Here is a 12,592-nt window from a genome sequence, read left to right on the forward strand (position 1 = left end):
CGGGTATAAGCTCGTTTGAGCCCCTCTACGCGCAGCATAGCCTGCAAAAATACAGCCGGTTAATACTGCATATTTAAAAATGCACGTCAAGAAAATTACCGCATGGTTGTTGGAGCATACGTCGGCCAGGTCGACCAGCACCCGGTCGGCATTAAAGGAGTTGATCCCAGGGATCGCCTCCTTCTCGTCCCTGGGGACGGCTTTCAGCATGGCCCGGGCATACTGTGCCCCGTCCGGCCAGCGGGGAGAATTATCTGCACCAGAAACAGACGGTGAGAAACTCGCATATGCTCTGCCTATAGATTGCCGGCTGATTGGAGAATCCCCCGGCAGCGATCGAGACTTGACCCGCATGGGCAGGTCAAGCAGTGTAAGGTCGAAGTTACCTTGGCGGCCCGAACGGCCTTCCGAGGGACCGGTTGCGGTCCTCAATGGGATGGCAGAAAGCACATCCGCAGATCCAGGCCCGCCTGGGACATTTATTGATTTGCCGCCGGTAGTTTGCCGGTCGGCTGTCTTCTGCACCTTGGATGCAGACTCTTGTTGGGTCGGCGGAGGCCTGACCTGTTTTTGAAGGGACCGGGGCATCTGCTTCCCGTCCTGTAAACGAGAGAAATATAAGTTATGGGATAAAAGGATTGAAGTCAACGAGAAGGATCAGACGGTTATACCTTCCTCGCCGCCTGGGCAGCAAGTTTTTTCTCGAGATTGGCTTTCCGGATGTCGGCAGCCGACCTAGCCGGTGTCTTCTCGGTGGGCAGCATTTTCTTGGCTTCTTCTGCAAAGGCAGGCACACGGTTAGAATAATAAACAAGCAAGGAAATAAAAGCATCCGGTTCGAAAGAAACCGGCTGAGTTCCGAATACATACGTTTTTTAAACATGCTGCTTAGACCACAAGCGGACAAGAAGCATTCGTCCCTAAAAAATTCATGTTTGGGCACCCAGTTTCTAGGTACCCTTACTATCTCTCCGGATGAGAGGGTGTCAGGAACTAACTCAAAAAACCCGGAGTCAAGGATGGTCTCTCTATCATCCTCCGGGACAGGGGGCAGGCAGCACTTGGTTCCCAAGAGTTCTGGTTTCCGGTTGTAGATCCGGAATTCTTTGTTCTCTGCCGTAGTTGGGGCCTTAACCAAGTAGAACCGGTGCTTCCAGTCCGACCATTTGGATGGCTTGTCCAAGGTCATAAGGTATTTGGGCTAGATGGTCAAGGTATACCAGGCTCTCCAGCCGCCTGGGCTCCTACTCAAGTAATGCATATGGGCAAACGCCTCCCAGCCGGGGTTGAGGCCCTGCATCTCGCAGGCGGCGATATACCCTAAAATATTTACCCATGAGTTGGGGGTTAATTGCCAGAGACCTAGGCCATACCCCCTAAGTATGGCTTTTATTGTGTCGTGGAGAGGGAAGCGGACTCCGGCCAAGAAGGCCGCCTCGTAGCACCCGAACCAAGCGTTCGCGTTCGGTTGTTCATCCTCCCACCATATTGTTCCCAGAGCAGCCGGGATTTTTATTGAATAGTCACCCCCCAGCGGCCGCCGTTTGATAAAATCCGGCAGCGCAGCCCGCATGAGCTCGCGGTCCTTAGAGGAGACGGCGATCATGAGAGGATCGTTCCTATTATCCCAAGAAGGCCTCTCCGCCTCCTCTCTATCCTCAGATTCAGTTAAGTAGCTGCTACTGCTACTTTGAACGCGACCGGCATCAGAGCCGGCTGGGGAGTTGGAGACCTCCTTATCAGAGCCTGCCTGCTCTCTGGTCTCCTGGAGGGGAGCAGTCTCCTCATTTAAAATGCTATCACCCGGGGTGCTAGGAGCGCCCCCGGGTGAGCCTCTCTGCTCTACCTCTCCTTGCTCTACTTCACCGCCTGAAGCTGGGACTTCAGGCGGCTGCTCATCTGAGCTCCCACTTCTGTAGTTGGGATCTCTGGCAGTAGACCAGATTCTGGCCATTGTGTCCTGCACAGACACAGAGTCGGTCGATATGGGTGTTGAAAAAGGGTTGTCCCAAAGAACAGAGGCGGCAGACCCAGTTCTAGACTCAGCCGTACTAATAAACCGGCTGAGTTCACAGCTAGGTTCCGGGTATGGGTATAAGGGGTCCATCTACTTATGGGACCAATAAACAAAAATGCGAGTAAAAGACTCAAACGGAAATACATGAAAAAGCTAGAAAGAATAGAGACGGTACCTAGAAGAAAATCTGGAAATTCTTTGGGATGCTTGCGAAGACGCAGGCGGTTCAAAATCCGGCTGGGTTTCTCTGATTACCCTCTCGAAAACCTTTGGCTAGCTTGCAACGACCCAGACGGTCTGTAGTCCGGTTGCTCTCAACCAATCTCAACTCCGAATGCTCTCAACTCTCAATGGCCTAAACACGTGGCCCAATGGCCTAGTGACACGTGGCACCCAGCCGTTGGTCAGCAGGGCTCCAATCCTCTGCTGACACGTGTCCTCTAAACCCTAAAAGGGGAACCACCCCTTCCCCACTATAAATAGTGGAAGGACCCTCATTAATGGGGATCTGAACATTTATGATTCACATTGAATACTCCTCAAAAAGAAAAACACTTCCCCCGAGCAATATTAATTGCGGAATTCTCCCATTACGCGAGAAGTAACTTCTACATTACGTGCATCCTACCTCCCGTATCTTTACTAACTTGATCGTCGGAGGCGGAGCTCCTACCCCCAGGAGTCTTCGTGATTTTGCAGGCACAGGCGTCGAAGGGCATTCTTGGAATTGTAACTCTCCCGCAGGACACATCAAAAAACCCCGAAACAAGGTCCACGCAAGAATTTATGAGTATTGCGTAAAAGGAATTTCCTTCAAATAATCAACACACATTCAATCAAACCCACAAAATTAAAGATTAAACTAACCTAACTAAACTAACCTAACAACTCGAAAGTTTTGATTTTTGGTTGATGAACACAAAGTCGCAACTACACCGCTCTTCCCTTCCTCAAAATTTGATCAACTCCTTCAATCTTCAGTCGCAAATCGAACTTCCAGTGAAAGGAACTACCTTTAATTGAGAAATTGGTAAAAATTTCTAGGGTTTTTGGATGATCGTCGCAAATGACCTAAGAGCAGAGTGGGGTGAGAGTTTGATCAAATTCGATAATTTAGAGGGACATAAGTCTTTTTTTTTATTTGATTTAAACAATTTTAATAAACCCCGTTAAGAGTCTTCAACGTCTGTTAACTCTTGTGATTTTCTTAGTTACTGTACATTAAAATATGTAAGGTGGAGGGCACAGCTGGTAATTTTCAAAAAAGCATGGGTACAGCTTAGAATTTGAAGAACCTGAGGGGTATAGCTTAGAAAAACCCTTACTTATTTTAAGGTGTGCGCTCAAATTATTCGTCTTAAGCCCTTAGCCCACACACAATATACTACGGAGTAGTAGAAAATTTGTCAGAAAACTTTTTAAAGCAACTTATTTTTTTAGAAAAATCTTTTGAAATTTTTTTGGGCAAATGATATTAGTTGATAAATTTTTTTTGTTGGAGACAACCCAAGACCTCTAATACACTTAATTAACCTCTAATTTCTCGTATTTCTTCTAATTACTCTCTAACTCTCACTTAGCTATTTAAAAATTAAGTTAATTTATAAATAATTAAAATAAAATAAAAAAAAAAACAAACAAAGACCACCACCCCACAACCACCAAGCCAGCCACCCCCTTCCCTCTCCCCTAGCAGCAGCACCCCTCCCCTATTCGAGTCGTCGTCTAGAACCCCTCACTCCTGGCAACCCACCTCCACCACCGAGTTGACCCCCTCCCTTTCCCCTTTACCCTTGCCGCGACCACCCTCCTAAACCCTACACCAAAAACCCACCCCTCTCTCTTCCACCTCCACGAAACAACCCCTACCCTTTCCCACACCTCGAAGGTTGAAACAACCCCTTCCTTTCCCTTGCCGTTTCGGGGTGGGGGAAAGGGATGGGGGGATGTTTCGTGGTAGTTGAAGGAAGGGGGGTGATTGTCAAGGTAAGGGTTTAAAGAGGGGTGGGTGGTCGCGGCGAAGGAAAGGGCGGGGATCGGCCAACGATGGAGGTTGGTCGTCGTGAGTAGGGGGTTCTAAGCAGCGGATCCGACGGGGGAAGGTTAGGTGGTGGTTTTTTTTTATTTATAAATTAATTTGATTATATTAAAAGGCGTTTATAAAAACGTCAATGTGTCATGTAGATCCTTTTAAATTACGCCACGTCACTTCACAAACACTTCATGATGTCATCACCTACCCAACATCTCTTTATGCCACATCATCACTGAATTAACCATAATCGTTACGCCACGTTACCCAATTAAGCAACCCACATTACTTCATATTAAAATATAAGGTTAAGGGGATTCGAACACCCAACCACTTATAACAAAGTTGGCTATTTAACCATTTTAGCCCATTATCAAGCATGTTATAAATATGAAAAAAAATGTACATAAGTATAAACCACATGATTTAATTATTTAAAAAAAAAAAAAAAAAAACCAAAAAAACCAAAAAAACACATTCAATATTGTCGATTTCAGATTTCAAAATCCTTAAAAAAATATCTCAATTGCACGATTACAGAAGTAACAACCCACGGCAACGCCCGAGCTACTCACTAGTTAAATAGTTAAGTGAGAGTTAGAGAGTAATTAGAAGATATAAGGAAAAATAGAGGTTAATTAAATGTATTAGAGGTCCTTGATTGTGTTCAACGAAAAAATTATATAAACCGGTTTCATCTAGCCAAAAAATTTAAAAAAAGAATTTTCTAAACAAAAAGGTTGCTTTAAAAGGTTTTTCCGAACAAAATTTCCTTTAATATAAATGAAACATTTTGACTTTTATGAAGTTTTTAGAAGGGTAGCTGAATTTATTAAAATAATAGATAGTAAGGTATAAGTTTGAGGAAAGAGAAAAAAGCAAGGGTTTTTGTGGGGACCATAAGTTAGTAGAATATAATTAAAAAATAAAGAGAATATAATTATTAAAAAATAGAGAGAAGCAAAAAGGAAATGTTTCATTTATTTAAACACAGCCGAAAAAGAAAATGTTTCATTTAATTTAAATACGGCCGAAAAAAGAAACCATTTCAATTATTTAAACATGAAGGAAGCAATATAAAAGTATAATTAGTATGAGTGAGAAATAATAATAATAATAATAATAATAATAATAATAATAATAATAATAATAATAATAATAATAATAATAATAATAATAATAATAATAATAATAATAAAAAGTATTGTAAGTGGAGTTGGTAGGAGAGATAATTAATAACATATTTGTAAAAGTGGGGTTACTGAGAGAGAAAAATAATACAAGGTAAAATAATAGTGAGTCCTCTCCAATTAAAGAAGTATTGCTATTATTATGAAACGGTCATAAAAGGAAAGTGTTGTGATTATTACGAATCGGAGTGAATATATGAGAAAAATATCTATGTTATTCGAATTTTCTACTCATGGGTTAGTAATCACTTGATAATCATACTTTTAAAATAAAATAAAAAAATAAAAAATAAAAGAATAATACTACCGCTCAAAAACTTGTGGGTGGTTTTAAGAAAGAGTTTGGGCTATCTAGTAGTTCTTGAAAGTAATGCAAGTAGCATGGTCAAAGCAATTAGAAGAAATCATCATTTGGAGTTGCACCTATTTTCATGTTATTGGAAGATATTTCTAGCATAAGCTGTGATTTTAATTCTTACTAAACCTTTTGAGACTCCTCTCCACCAAATCCCTTTCTGGATTAAGGTTCATGCCCTTCCATTTAAATATGTATATGAATTTAGTTTATTTGAAATTATACATATCATACCAATGCATAATTTTCGTCAACATTAGTAAGATGATATTATATACAATCTCAATCAACTATGCATGAATTAATGATCACTTAGTATATATTTGTTAAAATACTAGTTATATGATAATTAAAATACCACCATTAGTAATTTTAAGATCGAAAAATGATGGTATACAGCATTAAAATCATATTAAGTTGTGAAGTATTTTAATTTAATCAATTAAAATATATTATATATGGATGTTGTTTTGAACTACTTCCTTTGATGAAAAAAAAAAATTACGACACTTTTGCTAAAAATCTTAGATTTTTAGTTGGTGGTAAAACAAAACTTTTAAAATTTTGATGGTAAAAAACTATTTGGTGGTAAAAAATAAAAAATAAAAAAAATAAAAAAAAATAAAAACTATTTTGGTTTTTTCTTAGTGGTAAAAGTAAAAAAAAAAAACCCTATAAATTATTCCATATTTGTAAAATGAAAATTTATCTACAAAAATAAATGTTTAAAATATAAGGCTAATTCATGATATAATATATAATTCGTTTCTCTCCTTTTTTTTTTCCTCTTATTATTCAATGGCTCAATGCTACCCTTGGTTAGAAATCTTGGATCCGCCACATGTTACATTGATAGATATTCAAGTTTGTCAAGGGGCGCATATATATTGGTTAAAAAAATAAATAAATAAATAAATAAACCTCACTAACACCATCGGGATTCCACTTACTCATTTCCCCCCTCAAATTACTACTTTGGCGATAATAAGAGCACATTAGAGCAATTCTAATGACAAGCTAAGCTAATTGTCAAATTAGCCTGCCATGCCACATAAGCTTTTAAGCTAGTTTTTATTCTAGCTAATTTGAGCTCCAATGGTTAGCTAACGATCTAAATAAAACCCCACCTCATTAATTAACTTTTATATATTTTATTTTATTAATTCTAATTTTTTTATTTTGACAACTATTTTTCCAAGCAAATTAGCTTGGCAAAGCTAATTGCATTTTTTAGCTCCAATGATCAAGCTAGTAGCTAGGGATTATTTAATATTGCAAGCAAGTCCCTTGCTAAAACCACTAGAGTTGCTCTTATACTTCCATTGTTTTTTTTAGATGCATCATCACTTTCTATAAAGGAAAGTTTCAATTTAGATGCATCACTTTCCTTTTTAGTCATTAAAATCTCTGTATTTCTCTCTTATCACATGGACCCTCGTTATTTTTTCTCTCTATCTCTCCCTACTCAAATAATTGCCTTGGAGTTCGCAATTACAAAAGTGATGTATCTAAAAAAAAATGGAGGAAGTACTATTAATTTTTTTTCCTGTTATTTACCATCTTATATGTGTCAAACATTTTAATTTACCACCTCTTATGTTTGTTGTTAGAACTACAAATTTTTGTCTTAGTGGGGTCAACTAATTGATTTTTCTTATTTTCCTTATTTCCCCTCCTCTTCCACGATTTTACAGCCATATACTCATTATTTTCTTAAATGTGGTTGCTTATCTACAAAAAAAATATCAATCAAATGAAATACTAACTTAGAGATTTTATATTATTTGCAATTAATTTTTCAAACACAAATTTAAGATTTAATCTACAGAAATTTGAGTTTTGATAGAAATTAGCGATATGAGGTAATTTGTTTGATTGAAAATGAGGGTTTTAATGCAAAAAAGAGGGGAAATGGAAGGGGTTTCCCACCTGAATACAAAAATGGACAATAACCAATTGGTGGTTCGTACACCAGGTATACCATGCGCATGGTACACCTGGATTAAACTGAAAAGAACATAGTATATAATTATAAAGAATATCATAAATTTATAAAAAAAAAAACATATCATTGAAATATAAAGAACACAACAATTTCTAAGAAACAGTTTTTAAAAAATGTAAAAGTTAATTACTAATTGATTTTTACCGAAAAATTAATGTCAAATCATGCATTTCAAAATATTCAAATATCAAAGTTCTCCATCTAAAATTATTTTTACCCAAATATAATTCAAAATTTTATTTTTAAATTTCAAAAATTCAAAATTTAAGAACATATTATTCAAATTAAAAGACTATAATTTGTGTTATTAATACCCAAAAAAAACATGTTTAATTTATATATCTTAAAGAACATATAGTTTAGACTGAAAGAACATATTGATCAGACAAAAAAAAAATAACATCATTCCAATTTAAAAATGATAAATGAACATTCATTGGAATATGAAGAACTTCATCTTCAACCTTAAAAAATAACACCAAAATAGAAAAATAGATACCTTTTTTTTAAAAAAAAAACTCCTTTTCTCTCAACAATGAAGTCGTCAGTTACATCTTCCAATTAAAAGATTCATCGGAACATAAAAATCAACTCCGTAATAACATTAAATCACTTCGAAATTCAAAATTTAGCATGGGTTTCTCTCTATATATGAACTCAATTTCTCTCTTTTAACAAAAAAAAATGAAATTTTGTTTACCAAAAGTAATATGGAATGTAAATAATAAATCAATTCCAAAAATCAAGGAATATAATAACAAATCAATCACTTAAATCTTGGAGAAAATCGTTTTGAATTTATTTTTTTTTAGGTCATGTAATTTGTATTTGTACACAATGTTCTTTCCGCATTTAATATCTCTTGTATTTTGACCGGTGTACCATGCGTTTGCTCGTGTACTTTGTATTTGTACTCAATGTTATTTCCGCATTTTATAACTCTTGTATTTTGACCGGGTGTACCATGCGCATGGTACACACGGGTCTATGATGAAATTTTCACAAGTATAAGGTGGTAAATAAGATTAAAAAAAACATTTATAAGATAGTGAATAGAGGTTAACAAAATTTGGTAATTATCAAATATAACAAGTAAATATTATAGTCATCTTCTCATACCTCCATTTTATTCATTTTAAAAATAATATTTGCATAGACTATTCTTTTCATTCCCAAACAAAAAAAGTTTTTTTTTCTTTTTTTGCTTCAAGTATACAATAATAATAATCATCATATCGTGACGTCAAATTTCCTTAGTAGAAAAAATATTTACGAAAAAGAACAATTTGAGGTATCGTCTGAAATATTTGCTTGTTTAAAAATGAAATGAGCGCATGCATTAGTAGTAACAAGTCAAAGCGATTAAGTACTTGTATTTTTTTAATTTTTTTGTTAGAAAATACAGAATCTACGTCAGATGTATACATTATGCGTGGTTGGAATTTACACCACTCTATTAAAGTTAAGTCCAAAAAGATTCGATAAATTGAAAAATGAACGAGTAAGACAAGTATTGCAAATTTACAATAGATTGAAGCACAGTACATAATAATACGGAGTACATGATACTCTAATGGATATTGTCAATAAACCTGCTCAATGGATCGATTTAGGGGCGGGGTGGGTCAATTATTAAAGGGTTAGGGAAATGGTAGGTCACATTAAAATTTAAGTGTGGTGGGTCGGGTCGAGACCTAATATTTTTGTGTCAACCCTTTTACTTTTGAAAAAAAAATTACATCCATTTTCTTTCTTCTCGGTGTATAACTCATATGTGACTCTTTGACTTTTTATGTCCATTGTATGCTACTACGGAGAGAAATAAAAAATTTAGAGAAGAATCATAGAAATATGGTTTAAAACCCCTAGATCAAGGGTTGTCAGTTCTCCTATTTCCTCACCAAAAAAAAAATAAAAAAAAAATAAAAAATTATATATATATATAAATTCTCAGATTTTGAAAGCATCCATCATAATAGATTGAAATAGCAAAACGAGTTAAATTCAGGTTTGATTGGAGGATTAAATGGAGTTGTTTGAGTCTTATTATTACCCTTTTTAAGCTTTTTATTTATTTAAATAAAAAAATTTCAAAAACATCTTACATATAATAGAACAGCGCATTTTCTGTGTAATTGGCCGCACCATGTGGGCGGGGTTACTTATTCAAGGGTTACTCGGTCAGTCAGGTGATGTATTCATTTTATATAATATTTTATCCCCGTCCCGTGATCATAGTTAGGAGTATTTTTGGCTCTTTAGAACCAATTTTATTACTAATATGTGTTCTCTAGTGTTTTCGTAGTTGTGGTATTATTCTACAGGAAACTGCAGATTTGGAACATTTTCCGGCACTTAGTGGAGCCACCGCGAGCATTGGAGACGAGACGCATTTCTATGATCGTATTCCGAAGCCCAGGACCGTATTTGAGGAATCAATCCGGTGATTAAGGGCTCAATGATTAGATTTGGAGCTTGGGCAATTCGATCCAAGAAGGATGACGTATTGGGATAAGGTAACAAGGCCCGAAGGACGAAGAAGAGTAAGCCCAAGCATCTGCCCGACCGGGTAGTGCCCTCGCCCTGAGGCGCGCCCGGCCGGGCGAGAGGAGAAGACCATAGGGCGAACATCCGCCCGACCGGGCGCGAGCAAGGCTTTAAGTGTGAAAAAGGCGCGCCCGGCTGGGCGATGCCTTGCTCGACCGGGCGCGTGTTTACGTTAGGATTTTTATTTTGTTTTAACTTTTTCTTTGATTTAGTTTATTAATTTAGTATAAATACGCTTTTGTTAAGTGAGTTTAGGGGCGTCTTTAACACGGACGACTTTTCTCTCTCTCTCTCTTTTTCCCTCTTACTTTCTCTCTCTACACTTTTTCTCTCTACACACTCTTGATTTATGCAATTCATTATTTCCTTTAATTTTGGTAACGATTCTTCCCTCTTTACTTTCAGTAATTTAATTGCTTTGATTTAATTATGCTCTCTTTAATTGCTTTGTCTAGTTTAATTTTAAATATGTGTGAGTAGTTTAATTCTAGGGTTGTGGGGATCCATAATAATATGAAGGGGTAATTGTGTATTGTTAATGGTTAATGATTGATTAATTTCCAATTGATTGATTTAATGCTATGCAATTAGATTTGCGCAGATTTAATTGTATGAGTTTTGCAATATTGATTCGAGATTCGGGAGATGAGAATTGATGTTTAGGCTTAGTTTCAATAGGCATGTTAATCTATTAATGGTTAGGTCGAGATTCGAGAGATGAGATTTAATACCAGTAGATTAATTATAGGATTATAATACGTAGCGACAACCCTTTATAATCTGGTTAATTTATGCATTGATAATTGATCGTATGTTTTACCCTGGAGTATTATTTATTGGTGAACCTACACCTTAGAGCTTTTTATTATTGATTATTCCTTTGTTTAATTTGCTTAGCTTTAATTATTAGTTTAATTCCTTTAAATATAAATTGGTTATTCTATAATTTAGATTATAATAATTTATTAGGAATAAAAGAACATTGTTTCCCTGTGGATTCGACCCTACTTCCCTATCTGCTTTAGTTAAAGGATTTAGGAATTTCTTTTGATTAGGTGATACGACTTAAGCCTGTCAAATTTGGCGCCGTTGCCGGGGAAACGGTTTTATTCTTATTTCTGATCAATTTTGTAGTCTAAATTATTTTCTTTCGTCTCGAAGAACGCAAGTTCTTTGGGACAGTTTCTCACATCTGTTTGTTTAGTTCTTTGTTTATGCCCAGGAGTTCTAAATCAGGTTACATTCCGTTTGACCCTGAAATTGAACGTTCTTTTCATATACAAAAGAACCTTTTTAGACAGGTACGAGCTACTTCCGAGGGTACTATACCTTTGGAACCACCATCTGATTCTAGTGATACAGAGGCTCATTCAGAACTAGAAGCAGAGATGGCGAATCTACCACCCCGCAAGCTCAGTGATTATTCGCAGCCGACCCCGACAGATTTCCCACATCTTATTCCTCCACCTGATCTCGAAGGAGTAAAGTTTGAAATCAAACCCCAATTTATTACTATGATTGAAAGGAAGCAATTTAGCGGAGCTAAGGGTGAAGATCCAAATCTTCATATCTTAGATTTCTGTCAATATTGCAATACTATTAGGCAAGCTGGGGTCACGCAGGACAGGGAGATTCTTTTTCCCTTCTCTTTATGTGGCAAGGCTAAATTATGGTATAATGGACTAAATAGAACTGCACTTGGTATTACTGACTGGGAAACTCTTGTTTTGAATTTTTATAACAAATACTATCCTGCAGAGAAAACAACTTTGTTAAGGAGTAAGATCCTAAATTTTTCCCAAGAAGCGGATGAGTCATTATATGAAGCTTGGGAAAGATTCAAGGATTTGCAGAGAGAGTGTCCCCATCATGGATTGCAGCAGTGGCAACTTATCCAAGCTTTCTACAATGGGCTTGGAAATTCATCTAGATCAATCCTTGATTCGGCAGCTGATGGAAAATTTATGAATCTTCAAGAAGATGTAGCAGGAACAGTAATTGAAGAGATGGCAATCCATAATTCTCAATACGGGAATCCTAGAGGTTTCACTAACAAAGGAAAACATAATGTTGATTCAGTATCCTTTTTGCAGGCTCAATTAACCTCTATTTGTCAGAAATTAGATAATCTTAGTACTACTATTCCTGCTCCTGTATCTAATGTTTCTGCTGTCAATAATACTAATGATGTTTTTTGTGAAAATTGTGGAATTGTAGGTCATTGGGAACAAGATTGTAGGAGTTCCATGGAGCAAGTTAATGCCTTCCAAACCTATAGGCAAAATAACCCATAATCCAACACTTATAATCCTGGCTTCCGAGACCATCCAAATCTTTCTTACCGGAGTACCAATGTGCTAAACCCTCCACCCCCACAACAATCACAACAACAAGCACCACAACAAACACAGCAACAATATTAACAACCTCCCAACCAAAGGGGCCA

General features: G+C 36.6%; 1 long non-coding RNA gene across 1 annotated transcript; it reads right to left on the minus strand.

Annotated features, from left to right (window-relative positions):
- Positions 1-485: 485 nt before the first annotated feature.
- Positions 486-972, minus strand: LOC110709438. The gene is made up of 3 exons (XR_002508937.1): positions 871-972; positions 672-778; positions 486-600 (listed from the first exon to the last, which is right to left on the minus strand). It is a non-coding gene; the product is annotated as an uncharacterized LOC110709438 (long non-coding RNA).
- Between the last annotated feature and the right edge of the window lie 11,620 nt (positions 973-12,592).

Source organism: Chenopodium quinoa, unplaced genomic scaffold (genome assembly GCF_001683475.1).
Source record: "Chenopodium quinoa cultivar QQ74 unplaced genomic scaffold, ASM168347v1, whole genome shotgun sequence".
Lineage (NCBI taxonomy): Eukaryota > Viridiplantae > Streptophyta > Magnoliopsida > Caryophyllales > Amaranthaceae > Chenopodium > Chenopodium quinoa.